Genomic DNA, 14116 nt, shown 5'->3' on the forward strand with positions numbered 1-14116 from the left:
TTCTTAAACAGGACATCAAAGCAAAAACAATGAAAGAAAAACTAAGCTGGGTTTTTATCAAAATAAAAGATGTCAGTATTTCAAAGACAGTAACAAAAATGTGAAAAGAGGCGGGGAAGGGTTAGGTAGGGGGTTTGTCATCAACATGAACACACTGCTTTATTTAAAATGGAAAACCAGCAAGGACCTACTGTATAACACAGGGAACTCTGTTCAATGTTTTGTGGCAGTCTAGATGGGAGGGAAATTTCAGGGTGAATGGATATATGTATATCTATGACTGGTCCCTTTTCTGCCCACCTTAAACTATCACCGCATTGTAAATCAGGTATACTCCAGTATAAAATAAAAAAATTTTAAATTTCATTTTAAAAATGTGAAAAGAGGGAGTTCTCTGACGGTCCAGTGGTTAGGACTCTGTGCTTCTACTGCAGGGGTGCCTGAGTTCATCCCTGGTCAGGAAACGAACATCTCACGTGCTGCAGAGCAACTTAGCACATATGCTCCTACTATTGAGCCCGCAAGCTAGAGCCTGTATGCCACAGCAAAAGATGCAACGAGAGATCCCATGTGACACCACAAAGATCCTGAGGGTGGTAACTAAGACCTAACACAGCCAAGTAATATTAAGTAGAATTTGCCCATTAGAATGGGCAAATGATCTGAGTAGACAGTTCTTCAAGGAAGATGTACAAATAGGCAAAAAGCATGTAATGAGATGCTCAATGTTATTAAGCATCAGAGAAATGCTAATCAAAACTGCAATGTGGTAACACTTTTTTTCCACTAAAATGATATAATAAAAAAGATGACAGTAACAAGTATTGGCTAAGATGTGGAGAAATTACAAGCCTCACACATTGCTGGTGGGAATGCAAAATGGTCAGCTGTTTTGAAAAATGATTTGGCAGTTCCTTAGAATGTTAAATATGGAATTCCCATGAAACCTAGCAATTCTGCTCCTAGATATATACCCAGGAGAATTGGAAACATATGTCCACACAATTACTTGTATACAAAGATTGTTGGTTTTGTTCAGTCATCCAGTCATGTCCGACTCTTTGCGACCCTATGGACTGTGCAGCACGCCAGTTCTCTCTGTTCACCACCATTTCCTGAAGTTTGCCCAAGCTCACGTCCATTGCATCGGTGATGCCATCCAGCCATCTCATCCTCTGATGACCTCTTCTCCTTCTGCCCTCAATCTTTCCCAGCATCAGGGACTTTTCCAATGAGTCAGCTGTTTGCATCAGATGAACATAATACTGGAGTTTCAGCTTCAGTATCAGTCATTTCAGCGAGTACCCAGGGTTGATTTCCCTTAAGATTAGTTTGATCTCCTTGCTGTCCAAGGGACTCTCAGCTGTGTTCTCCAGCACCATAGTTTGAAGGCATCAATTCTTTGGTGCTCTGCCTTCTTTATGATCCAGCTAGATTATTAATAGCCAAAAGATAGAAACAACCAAATGTCTTTTAAGCGATAAATGAAAGACATTTGGGTTATTTCCACCTTTTGACTATTATTAATATTCATATAGAAGTATTTCTTAGTGATTCATTAAAAAATTAAAGGGGAGGGGCTTCTCTGGTGGCTCAGTGGTAAAGAATCCGCCCACCAATGCAGGAGACAGAGGTTCAGTCTCTGATCAGAGAAGATCCCTCATGCCTTAGAGCAACTAAGTAAGCTGCAACTTTTGAGCTTGTGCTCTAGAGCCCAGGAACTGCAACTACTGAGCCCATTCGCCACAGCTACTGAAGCCTGTGTCCCTGAGAGCCACCACAATGAGAAGCCCCTGCACCACAGCTAGGGAGTAACCCGTGCTTGCTGTACCCAGAGAAAAGTCCACGCAGCAATGAAGGCCCAGCACAGCCAAAAATAAAATAAATTATTTTAAAATGACATTAAAAAATCAGGAGTGATAAAAATTCTATTACTGTCATGACTAAATTGTGAAGTACAGACCCACTTTGAAGATTGTGATAACCTAGCCTCTGAAAGAGTCAAGAGAGTCATGGGAATGTGTTCTGAAGATAAATCTAAACAGATCTGAAATAGTAGATGGAGTTAGGCCTATCCAGAGCTGTGGTATGTGAAATCATGAGGCAGAAGTGAGCCTGGCATGATCACCAGACAGAGAGAAGAAAGGAAGAAATGCCACAGAGTTGCACTGGGGAAGAATGACCATGGAGTGAGGCTGACTAGTGAGTTCAGAGTCTGAGAAAGAGAATGGGGAGCCATTAAAAGACTGGCTCACAATGGTAACATCATGAAAGCAATGTTCAAATGAGATTAATCCAAGAAAAGTATGCATGATGGAAGAACAAGAGACTAAAGTCCAGAAGTTTGCTTGCTTATTACTTACATGCAAGGGAAAGTCTTTGGCTGGTAAGGTAAGTAATAGGGGGTGAGAGATGGAGAGAATTCAATGTGTCCAAAGTTTTTGTGCATTTTTGATGTTCTAAGTGCTGTGCAGGACACTTTACATGTACCTCACAATAACCTTGAGTTTTTATTATTATCCTTATTTAATGTGAGTTAACTGATAGCCAAACTGATTATCTGGTTGTCTAATTTGTTCTAAATCACATGGTTGGTACTTGGAACAAAAGGGTTTAAAACAGGTTTGAAAATAGAAGATCATAAATGCTTTTTACCATTTTACCATCAAAGTTTTTACCATTGGGTGATCAGAAAAAACAGTGGAGTTACTGAACTGGAAAAGAAAAATTGGGAGGAGCTGATTTCAGGGACCAAGGGAAATGTGAAGCTTTTTTTTTTTTTAAGGAAATATTGAACTTGAGGTGAGAACTGTATATCCCAGTGGAAACGCTTGGAGGACAATTAGATAAACAAGCCTAGTAATCTTGTGAGATGATCAGATCACACAGAGAAAAATCATTAACATTGAGGCAAGCCTTCATGAGTGTTTCAGCTTCCCCAATGAGACTGACCCTTGGGGAACTGCTCTCCAAGGATGGAAGCAAGAAGAGACGTCTAAGGCAACAGAGAAGAAAGGATCAGAGTAGGGAAAAGAATCAAGTTAGTCCAGTGTCATGCCAACCAAAACAAAGAAAGAAGCCATTCCAAGAAGGAAAGGTGGTCAGCAGTATCAAGTGATGCCGAGAAGTCCAGGAGAATAGACTGCCAAAAGAAGACGAGTCTGGTGAGAATCATTGCTCACCTTGGAGAGATCACTTTCCAGCTAACCCACTGAAGACAGGGTTCAGACAGTTAAAGAAAGGGACGTTTATCAATAAAAGGAAAGCAAGAAATAGGATGGTAATTTGGAGGTGCCACAGGAGCAAAGATGCTTTTTCAAAACAAAGGGGACCTGAGCATTCATAAAGACCATGGAAGACATAAGAGGGAACTGGTTGCTTAACACCAAAACCAAATTACCTCTGGGATTATCTGGGATTACCAAAGCTTCAGGGGGAATAGGAGCAGCCCTTGCCAAGACAGAATACAGACTCACAAACTTGCAAGGATAGAACTGGTTTATTGGAAGGTTCTAACCACCTTATAAGAGCGGAAACGCATGGCAGGATACAGCAAATTGGTGCATAAACTTATTTAAATAAATAATGTCTATATTAGTCAAGAAGAGGGTGGGGCTGGCTGAGTTATTGTGCTACTCGGATGGACGCCCTCCCAGGAGGTCAGATTGGGGCCAGGATGTAAGAAAGGAAGGATGTGATTAAGAGATTATTTCAGTACGACAAGGACAGAAATTCAGAGGCCTGTAAGCGAAAACCAGTGGTAGCAGTACAGATGCCAACTTTCCTGCTCCAGAGATGCTGCAGGGGGTCAGCTGGCCTGAGGACAGTATAGCTGTCACGTGTGAGTCACTGGAAGGCTACAGGTCAGGAGGTCAACCCCCACAGCTGCCTTCTGCAGTCAATTCCTGCAACACAGCAAAAACTCCCACTTGATAAGTGTTTCCCTGTTAATGAACACACTAGGCTCCTCCCTGATTTTCAGTGTTATTTACTCTCTAGCCAGTTCCGCCCTGTTTTTAGTGGCAGGTAAATTGCTGACTCCCAACCCCATTTGGAGGAAGGATCCCTCCCCTTTGTGCTTTGTATCACAATGCTCTCTTCAAATGCATAAACCCTCTATTCTTCCCAAACTAGGAGTTGCAATTCCACTAAAAGAGCCAAACCAGAAAGTCACCCACAATTCCAGTTGCCCTGAGGCCAACTCAGTTCAACTTGGAAGGACAAAATTGTTTTTATCCACTTGTTCCTAAACAGGTGCTCAGGTGACAGAGAATTGACCACAGCTGAACATCACCACCTGGTGTCTGGGAGGTGTCACTGCAAATATTTTCTCCCCGTTGAATTAAAATTCAACATAAATTTCATTATGAAATTAGTGAGCAAATGGAAAAAAAATGCATCTGTGAAAATATAAACTCTTCATTTTGGGATCTCATTTCTTTTTTAGGACTGTGCTCTTGGAGATATCCACACTATTCCCGCATGAGCAGTTTCTCCTGCTTCCTCTAATTCTCCGCTTGCTTCAAATCATTGCCATCACCATGTAGACCAACTCCATGCTGTGCTTTGTGCTTAGTTGCTCAGTCTTATCGGACTCTTCGACCTTATGGACTGTAGCATGCCAGGCTCCTCTATCCATAGCATTCTCCAGGCAAGAATACTGGAGTGGGCTGCCGTTTCATACTCTGGGGGATCTTCCCAACCCAGGGATTGAACCCGTCTTTTGCGTCTCCTGCACTGGTAGGTGGGTTCTTTACCACTTGTGCCACCTGGGATGCCTCTACCATTTTTCATTTAAAGAAAGAAGAAGGTCTTTCTTGATGACATATATCCCTCCACTACCCATCCTGCTGTGGTCCCCTTGAACACAAAACCACTTATATGAGATACTTATGTGCAACATATCTATTTCCTCGAGTCTAAATTACTTTTTAATTCACCCTCAAATTAGTCTCTCTGATCACCTCTCCACTGACACTCATGACTTCTCTGTTGCAAAACATGCAGTGCCTTTTCCATCTTCTTCTCACTCAGACTTTCAGCAGCATTAGATGCTGTCTGCTCTCTTTCTGATTTCTTGCTCCTCTTGGACTCTGGAAATCACCATCTCCTTATTTTCGTTCTACCTTTCTGTCTTCTTTTTTCAGTCTCCCTTGCTGGCTCCTTAGCCTCTAGCCAAGCCCTAAATTCAACCTGGGACCTCTTTTCTTTTCTATATGCATTCTCTCTCTTACCTACCTTCTTCTGCTTTGAGACTTAAAATGTTGTCTCTATGCTGATGATTCCACGTCTCTAGCCCAGATCTGTCCTTGGAGCTCCAGACTTAGACATTCATGCATAAAAAATATTGCACACTCATGTGTGCAATTGACACTGACTTTCCTTCAATATCTATTCCCGCTGCAGAGTTTCCCATCTCAGTAAATGGCACCATCATTCATCTGTTTGCTGAGCCTAAAAGCTGGGTTTTCCACATTCCTTCACCACCACTACTCCAGTGACTAAGAACATGCTAAGTCCATCTGTAAAATAGATCCTGAATTCATCCAGCTCTCTACAACTTCACCATCACCATCCTGGGGCTGCCCACCAGCTTCTCAGTTGGGTTATTTACTTAAGAGCCTCCTAAGTGGTCTCTCCACTCTTCCCCTCTCCAGTCCATTTCATACAGAGTACTTAGAATGATCCTCTAAATATGTAAATCATAAGATTTACTCTTCTCTTAGAAACATCAACAGCTTTCCACTGTGCTCAGAGTAAAATGGAACTCCTTACAATGATGGCTTAAATGGCTGTCCTCTGCTCACTGTCTCCAGTCAGAGAACATTTTGTGTTCCTTTCCTTACTACTCTTCTACTACTGAACCCATCTCATTCTTGTGTCTGCCTCCTTACTTCACTGAAGTGGCTCATGTTGTCAGAATTGCCTCCATGTCACTAAACTCAAAAGGCATTTTTAACCCTCGTCTTGATTTATTGGCAGTTCTTAACATTGGCGATCACTTTCTCCTTGCAACATTTCCCTTGCTTCCTGTCACACCATATTTTCCTGGCCCTTCCTTCCTTTTTAATAGAAAAGTCTTCCTTGCTTAACCTACTCATTAACTCTTCAGTAAGTTACACGTGCGTGCTTGGTTGCTAAGTCATGCCCGACTCTTTGTGACCCCCATGACTGTAGCCTGCCAGGCTCTGGTCCATGAAATTTTCTTTCACTCTTAAATAAGTCACTTGTGCCCAAACCCTTGTCTTAGGGTCTGCATTTGAGAAAATGCAGACTAAGATACACAAGTGCAAATACCCCATGTAAGGGAAGCTTTCCTTCATTCCCAGACTAAACTGGTTTACTCTGCTGCAGGCTGTTTTTAAGTCCTCATCTTTCATATCACAGCACTGCTCACAGTTTACAATTAGATATTTGTATGATTTGGTTAATGTATGCCATCCCTACCTTGAAGGAACAGTGTCTATTCCACCCTGTTTTATCCTCAACACCTGCCAGTACCTGGCACAAAAATAGATGCCTAATAAATATTTGTTGAATGAATGACAGCCAATGGATAGTATGTTTTCACTCATAACTTGCTGAAGGTCTAGCTGAGAAATTCTCAGGTTTTCTGTCATTACATTTCAACATATTTTTCTTTTACATTCCTTCTAGTATCTTTCTCTTTCCTTTAATAAATTTTAATGTTTTCATTTTATGTTTGGGAAAATAACATTTTCCACATAATACTAGGACTCTCCCTTAATTTGATCCAAATTTATCTTATCTCCTTTCCAACCAAAATATTTGTCCTCCAGACTATAGAAACAACTCCTTCTGTGATAGGACTTTAAATTTCAAGTCACAATATTTCTGGACATCCATCCTCAAAGCCTAGAAAAGCTTTTTAAAAAAGTTTTTATTGAAGAATAATTTCTTTACAGAATTTTGTTGTTTTCTGTCAAACCTCAACATGAATCAGAGTATAAAGGCTTTTAATTGTAGGCTTCTATTGGCTTTCCAGTACTCTTGCCTGGAAAATCCCATGGACAGAGGAGCCTGGTAGACTGCAGTCCATGGGGTCGCAAAGAGTCAGACGCGACTGAGCGACTTCACTTTCACTTTTCACTTTCATGCATTGGAGAAGGAAATGGCAACGCACTCCAGTGTTCTTGCCTGGAGAATCCCAGGGATGGTGGAGCCTGGTGGGCTGCCGTCTCTGGGATCGCGCAGAGTCAGACACGACTGAAGCGACTTAGCAGCATTGGCATTCCACTCCAGTATACTTGCCTGGAGCATCCCATAGACAGAGGACCCTGGCAGACTACAGTCCGTGGGATTGCAGTCAGACACGATTGAGCAACTAACACACTATTGGCATTCACAATTCTACAGGAGGTGAACATGTGAATTTGTTGTTGTTCAGGCACTAAGTTGTGTCCGATTCTTTGCAACCCATGGACTACAGCATGCCAGGCTTGCCTGTCTTTCACTATCTCTCGGAGTTTCCTCAAACTCATGTCCATTGAGTCTGTGATGCCATCCAATCATTTAATCCTCTGTCGTCCCCTTCTCCTTTTGCCTTCAATCTTTCCCAGCATCAGGGTCTTTTCTAATGAGTTGGCTCTTTGCATCAGATGGCCAAAGTATTGGAGCCTCAGCTTCAGCATCAGTCCTTCCAATATTAAATAATTTTGCATTCCTGAGAATTGGCTCTCATACATAATTTATTTTTGAGTGTGAGAAAATGGGGAAAGGACACATCTTCCTTCTCCGCACAACTCCTAGGTCTTTGCCCACAGGGGAAGAGTTATTAATATGTAGATTAGAGCCCACATTATTAGCTGGGGAGGTTTGTTAACAGGCAAGTTTAGTGTTTGTCCAAGTTGGACTCTATCTCCAGCATCTTTTGTGTGGTAGCCTTTCTCCACTTGGGGCAGACTCTGTGCCTCCCCTCTTCCATTCTATACGCCCTCCAGAGGTGCAGGCTCCTCCTATTTGGAAGAAAGAAATGAAACCTTAAGCAGAAGCCACATTCTCCAATCCAGCCAGAGACTCCCTCCCTCTCTGTGGGAGTATGAAGTGCTGGCTCAGATGGTAATGAAAGAGAACTTTGCTTTGAATTTGGCTCTTTTCTTTTCATGTGATTGAATCAACTAAGCATGAAGGATGCTTGGCAGTGCAAAATCTGGGCATGCCTGGGTCTCTAGTTTAATACATTCAAAATAGGACTCCAATGGATGCTGAAGCTGAAGCTCCAATATTTTGGCCATCTGATGCAAAGAGCCAACTCATTGGAAAAGACCCTGATGCTGGGAAAGATTGAAGGGCAAAAGGGGAAATGGGCAGCAGAAGATGAGATGATTAGATAGTATCACTGACTCAATGGACGTGAATCTGAGCAAACTCCAGAAAATAGTGGAGGACAGGGGGGTCTAGTGTGCTGTAGTCCATGGGGTTGCAAAGAGTTGGACATGACTTTGCCAATGAACAACAACAGCCCTGTCTCCAGTCTCTATTAACCTACTGTTTTTTTGTTGTTGTTGTTTGTCTTTGAGGAACTCTGAATAGCAGTTTCAGAGCTTATGCCTAAGTTGAACATATGGATTTTGCTGCTTGGCAGAATTTTTCAGATAAATAATAGAAAAGCCCCAACAAGTCTTCCAGTCTGTCTCCCCAAAACTAGGACAGGATCATTTCCTACATTAGGCCTGTCTGATGTTTTATCTGATTTAATTTTTAATATTTTGGATGATGACTTTCACAATTTCCCTGAGGAGACCATTTCATAATTCAATATTTATCTCCTAGACAGGGAGTGTTTCCAGTAATCAACCCAAATTTCTAACTTTCATCTTGTTCTCTTGGAGGTTATTTTCTCTCTGGGAGAAGATACAATTTTTATATATGGTATAAGGATACCAACAATGTTTCTGTAGTCTCTTCAGTGAAATTAATACCCTCAACCATTTGTTTTTATTGTTTTTTCTGAACACCTATCATTTTTTTATCCCTCTCACATCTATATGAACTTATTTTCTACTTGTAGTCTCATTATTTTATTTAAATTTTTAAAAAATGATACAGATAATCAGAAGACTTTCTGTTTGTTTGTTTTCAAAATATTTATTTATTTAGCTGCACTGGGTCTTAGCTGCAACCCATGGGATCTAGTTCCCTGACCCAGGATCCAACCTGGGCCCCCTGCATTGGGAATGTGGAGTCTTAGTCACTGAACCACCAAGGAGGTCCCTGATTCTTTTTTTTAAATTACCTATTTTTAGTAGTGACTTTTTGGTAGTAAAATAGCATAAGATAAAATTTACCATTTTAGCCATTTTTCAGTGTACAATTTAGTAGCATTAACTACATACACGTTGTCCTGCAAACCAGCACCACCATCTGTCTCCAGAGCTTTTTCATCTTCCTAGATTGAAATTCTGTACCTATGAAGCACTAACTTGCCATCCCCTCAACATCCCCTAGCTGTTTTACTTTCTGCCTCTATGAATTTGACTATTATAGTCACTTCATGTAAGTTCATTTTTATTACTTTAAGGGACTAACACCTCTAAACTCTAACATACCATGATTTTAAATGATGACAAAAATAAAAATAACCTTATTACAGTTGTATTAATTTGAGAGTGATAGCCAAAATAGTTAATAACTGGCATTCCAGGGATCCTGGATCCTGGCGGGATCCAGGGACAGAGGATCCATGGAGTTGCAAAGAGCTGGACACAACTGAGTGACTAACACTAACAACTGGCATGGCAGTGACACTGGGCAATAAGAACAAAGCTCAGCCCAGGCAGCGGGGATGATGGATGTAAAGAACAGCACAGTCTAGCCTGTTCCTACAGCTCCACGGCAACTCTTTGTTGCTCATATAATTCACTCTTCTAATGTTGCTGTTTGTATTATATTTTTAGGTATTTTATTTTCATGTAATATAATTGTGCAATTGATTTTATTGGCTTTATAGATTTTTTTTTTTTTTGCAGGACTAATGGAATTTTAATCCTTTAAAATACTCCAGGGAGAGAAATAAGTTACATGTCTCAAGGAGAATGATGGGTAAGAAAACTCCACTGGAGTCATCCCATGCAAGACAGAGTTGAAGGCTTGGTGTAAAATAGCATTCTGATCTATAAATTCTATTAAGAGAATTTATGGTGATAAACAAAAGAAACATATTTTTTTTTCCCAAAGAAAACTAGGAGATAGCAGTCTGGAGGAGGTCGCAATATAAGATCCAAAAACAAGACTTTTACAGAAATACACAATATGTCAAAGATTTATTTAATTATTAATGAAGAAATAGGAGGATGGTACAATTGATCCAAAGAGGATCTAGGAAGCTGATATATAGGATTGGTAAAAAAAAAAAAAGAATGCTGGAATAAGATGGCAAAATTAGATACAAAACTGGTAGATGTCCTAAGAGTAAAACCATAATCTTTGAGATTATTATATTGATTGGGCAAAAATCATCATCAATTTTCTATGGTAATATATAACTTCACAGAGTCTAGGCTCGAATCAACAGTAAATGGCCAACCAAACAAAATTACATTTCCTAGACCATCAGGCTTGTTAAGCAGTCTTATTAGAAATAATGCTCTAGGATAATATTGAAAGGGCACACAGTACTTTCTGTTTTATTTAAGTTTGGGGTACTTTTCTTTACAGTGATGTGCAGAGAGTGTGTTCTCAAATCTCCCCACTATCTTTACTAAAGGCACGTTTATGTTGGTGGAAAATCCTTCCTGTCCAAAATGAGGTCTGAAAGTTGGGAGAAGACCTGAGAGGGTCACCATGAGACTCTAGCATAATGACCTTAAATAGTTATCCACCTTTAACAAGTTATGTCACCTGGTTCCAGCATTTGGGTTCCAGGTGCAACCTCTTATACTGTGTCACCAATGCCACAGGAAAATTGCAAAAATTAATACTATGAATACCCACATATATTCTGCTTAGATTCACTGTTATCATTTTGTAAATTTGCTTTATCTCTTTCTCCAATTCCCACAATTTTCTGGAGCCATTTGAAAGTTAATTATATTTATTATGAAATTTCACTCCTAAATACTGTGACATGTAGTCTTAAAAATAGGAAGGTTTGGGTTTCCTTGGTGGTCCAGTGGTTAAGAATACACCTGCCAGTGCAAGGGACACAGGTTCAACCCCTAGTCTGGGAAGATCCCACAGCAGGCTGTGCACAGCCTACTGAGCACATGTGCCCTAGAGCACGTGCTCTTCACAAGAGAAGCCACAGTAATGAGAAGCTGGCACACCACAGCTAAAATAGTCCCTGTTTATCACAACTAGAGAAGGCCTGTGTGCTGCAATGAAGACCCAGCACAGCCAAAAATAATAAATGAATATTTAAAAAGAGAACTTTTAAAAAGCAGAGTAGACACTATGATGCTTTCCCTGGATTCCCCTTCAGGGATGAAGAACTTATTCCCCCCTATTTTGGGAGTGCCTCTGGCAGGTAGCCCTTAGCTGTTGGCCTTCCCTGGAAGTTGTCTTGGCTGGGAAGACAGTGTAGCCCAAGGTCACAACCTTTTAGGGGCCATCTGCATCCCATGACTGATTAATGTACAGGTTTAAAGGCCTGGACTCCTTCCTGACTGAGGACAACTCGGAAGGATCACTCCAGCTTTAGCTCCCCAAGCAATCACGAGGCCGTAGCTGAAACTGCATTTAACCCAAACTTCCTCTCTGCTTATTTCTGCTTTGTTCCCTCTTCTGTTCTCTTCCATAGGTATTAATTCCAAGAGCACTTCCCAATGAAATTCCTGCACATTAATCTGTTTCAGAGTTGGCTTTTCAGGATCCTCAACAACAGAGGTGCCGGAAGTGGTTTGAGAGAGCTGAAACTAATATTATCAATTTTAGTGACTTATTTCAAAATTTTATTATCACGGATGTTAAAAAGTACTTTCTCATGTTAGACTTACAACTCTCTTGTTTCAAAGGTCTCCAAGATGTATTGCTTGCAAAAATTAAGATGCAGAATATTGTATATCATGAGCTTCCATTTGTGGAAAAAAAAAAAGAAAAATGGAGAATACATTTACATATAAGCTTCTATGTACATGGGCTTCCCTTGTGGCTCAGTTGGTAAAGAATCCACCTGCAGTGCAGGAGACCTGGTTCGATCCCTGGGTTGGGAAGACCCCTGGAGAAGGGAAAGGCTACCCACTGCAGTATCCTGGCCTGGAGAATTCCATGGACTATAGAGTTCATGGGGTCGTAAAGAGTTGGACACGACTGAGCGACTTTCACTTCACTTCACTTCTATGTGCATAGAATATCTTTGTAAGGAAATACAAAAAATTTGCAGTAGAAGTTGCCTTGAAATAGAAGATTAGGGGTCTAGGGGTAGGGAACTGACTTACTTTAAGCCCTGTCATATTATTCTATCATGCACTACATGACCTTTTTTAAAGGCTGGAAACAAAAAAAAAGACAAAATAATAATGGTCACTAATTCTGGCTGATAGGAATGAATATGGGTTTCGTTGTAATGGTTGTCATTTTCTGTAGTTTTAAAAATTAACATTTCTAACACCCAAAACTCATCTGTTTAAATTGATTTCTCCTTGTGGATATAGAGACCATTCTACTTATTGAAACATTTCATTTATTTGAACATGTTCTGTGAATGAATGAATGAGAGTTTATCTTCATCAATTATTATACAAAGAGGGAAATTGCTATCATCTGATACAGGGCTATTGAAATTGGGCCCTGTGCCAGGGACACAAATGTGAGATGTCACAAAGTGTTTGTTAAAGCCAGCTGAATCCTCTCCCTTCTGCTTCCAGTTTGCACAAGTGTGCACGAGGCAGAGCTTGATGAACTTCTCTGCTGATGAGACGGCTGGACATTAAACCACAGAAAAGGGAGGAGCTAGCACTGCTTTGCAATCAGTACATGTTTTTGACTCACTGATGACTACTTGGACGCTATCAATGGATTCTAGTCTCTGGGCGGGGTCTTTTGTCTCTTGGGACACATCATGAATTAGTTAAGGTCACAGTGGTGCTGCTTTGCTTGCGGCAGTTCCTGAGGACTAATACATTTCTGAAAATGGGAAAAAGGCCAACTTCATGTCTTTCTGAATGAGGGATGAAGGAGATGACTTTGAAAAGTATTAAGCCTGAGGCAATATCCTGAAAAGTAGTGCAATAAATCGGCCAAATATCACTTTGGAAGCACTGAGAAGTGAACAAAGCATAAGGTATGGTTTTATAATAAATGATCCTTGTCCAACTCATCTAATTTCCTTTTAGGCAGAGGGATAAGCCTGGCTGAAGGAAAAGAAACAATAAATTAAACAATTTTTTAACCTAAGAAAAATTGTCATTTTAACAAATTAAAATGAGAAAAACATATTCTAGGCAGATATACTGGTAGAAGGATTAAACTCTAAGAAGAATCATTGTCAACCTTACAACAAATGTGTTTTAAAGGAATTTTAAAGGGATTATGTAGATACTGGCTCTACATTCATTTTAAGCAAGACATGTTTATTGAACACTTAATGTTTTCCAGGCTCTATTCTAGATGCCGAGGACATAATATTGAATAAAAAGACTAAAATTCTTGCCTCTGTGGAGTTTACATCCTAGAGGGAAGAGAATATATACATATGCTTTGTTAGATAATGTTAAGAGGCAAAAAAAAAAAAAAAGTAGCGATGGAGGATAGGAAATATGGGGAAAAGCCTTAAATTTTAGATAGAATGGCCGTTGGAAGGCCTTATGAAAAGATGATGTTTGTGTAAAGATTTGAATGAGGTGAGAGAGAGTCATGCAGATACTTAGGTAAGAGCACTTTAGACGTGAAAACGGCATGTGCAAAGATCCTGAGGCAGGAGCATACTTGGTGTTCTGCATTGAGGCTGCAGCAGAATGAACAGGAAGGTCAGAGAAGTAGCAGAGGCCAGATCAGGACACTTTATTGACTTTAAACCCCAACGTTTGAACGGGGAAAGGACCCTCTCCTCACTTCCTGGTCAGTGAGGGAGCAGGTAGACTTGACAATTGATTGTTCTTACTCAGGACTTGGAAGCATGAGAAAGCCTTTGTCACAGGTGTGGTTGCAGTGAGACCCC

Source organism: Ovis aries, chromosome 7 (genome assembly GCF_016772045.2).
Source record: "Ovis aries strain OAR_USU_Benz2616 breed Rambouillet chromosome 7, ARS-UI_Ramb_v3.0, whole genome shotgun sequence".
Taxonomy (NCBI): domain Eukaryota; kingdom Metazoa; phylum Chordata; class Mammalia; order Artiodactyla; family Bovidae; genus Ovis; species Ovis aries.